The sequence below is a fragment of the Dichomitus squalens genome (genome assembly GCF_000275845.1).
Source record: "Dichomitus squalens LYAD-421 SS1 unplaced genomic scaffold DICSQscaffold_48, whole genome shotgun sequence".
NCBI classification, from domain to species: Eukaryota; Fungi; Basidiomycota; class Agaricomycetes; order Polyporales; family Polyporaceae; genus Dichomitus; species Dichomitus squalens.
In genome coordinates, this window is record NW_006766930.1 from 173,289 (window position 1) to 175,003 (window position 1,715).

Sequence of the window (1,715 nt, forward strand, 5' to 3'; positions counted from 1 at the left end):
GTGGGCACTCCTATGGATCCTGGCCTTCGCCTCAGTGCAGATACTGGCCCCATCTTCGCCCTCTGACATTCGTGAGATGCAGAGCATTCCCTACCACCAAGCGGTGGGTTCCCTCTTCTACCTGGCTGTGGCAACTCGCCCAGACATAGCTCGCACTGTGGGCAACCTAGCACGCTTTTCGCAGAACCCAGGCATCATCCACTGGAAGGCAGTCAAGCACCTGTTTCGCTACATCAAGGGCACCCTCGACTACAAGCTCACCTACTCCCCTTCGTCGGACTCAGAGCTCTTCACCTCCTACACGGATGCAGACCATGCAGGCTGCCCAGACACCGGTCGCTCTACCTCTGGCTATGTGATCAAGATGGGCACTGGAGCGATCTCCTGGTCGAGTCGCCTTCAATCCCTGGTCGCTCTCTCCACCACAGAGGCAGAATTCGTTGCAGCGGTCTCAGCTGGCCAGGAGGTGCTCTGGTTGCGAAATCTGCTCTCTGAGTTTGGCTATGACATTTCCTCTGCCTCCAAGCTTCGCATCGACAACCTCTCTGTGCTCTCTGTGGCCAAGAACCCAGAGCACCATGGGCGGATGAAGCACTTGGATCTGCGCTTCTACTGGCTCAGAGATGAGGTGGCCAAGGGTCGGCTTGAGATTGTGCATCTGCGCACATCTGACATGCCAGCAGACATCCTGACCAAGTCGCTGCCCAAGCCCAAGGTGCTTGAGATGGTGAAGATGCTTGGATTGGGGACTTGATGGATTAGGGGGGAGTGTTGGAATCGGTGCTGTAGCGCCGTCGATTGTAATCGCACCAAGTCCCGCATCGCGCTATACATAGTTCGCGCTGTCCGCTATCTACGGTAATTTTCGTATAGTCACAACTCTGGTTTACATAGAGATACCGCATTTCTTTCACTAGTAGTCTCCATTACTGTAGATCTGACTGCACTCTAGAATAGTGTCTACCTTACGCACTTCTGGTCCGTTTGGCGCCATTCCTGTTGGAGTTTGCCGTCCGGCCATCGCCGAGTGACCAAATACATACAAATAGCACATCGGTACTGCCAGCTCATCATGTACCTACCTGCTCTTTAGTCCGTATGGCGACGAGCCTCTTCGGTTTGTGTTTGAGGCCTGGGTGGGGCTTTGTTCTGTCTGGGCCTGGAGAGCCCTGAGTGCCAGTTTGGTGCCCTAAACCTCTTGTCTATGCGTCTATGCCTCTCTCTCTCTCGCTCTTCCTTAGCTCTATCATTCGCTCTCTGCACTCGCTATCTGCGCCCCATTCGCCATCATCGACCAGATCACACCACTGCTGCCAACAGTATGGTCGTGTTAGCTAGTTCCCACGCGCTCTGTGCGCCGTCATCTGCGCCTGAGTCGACTCTGTGGTCCTTAAGACTTACAGAGCTCGACTTAGGTGTGTAGCACAGTTTTCTTGCAATGAAAAGACTTACAGAGCTCGACTTAGGCCATTGTGACCCCTCTGAGGCCCACTGCAGTCAACACCCCCTGAAGGTTTTACCAGAGTTAGTCATTGGGATCTCAGGTTGAGTTCGGATATACTGTTAGGACTGTGCCACCGGAGTTCCGGAGTTCCGGAGATCAGAGTCGGGACCAGGCGGACACGGGGGGAGGACTTCGGCGAAGCTATTGGCAACACCCTGAGGATCCCAAGGGTGTCCTCGATTTCGGAGAGATCAGACGGAGAGCGGATGGA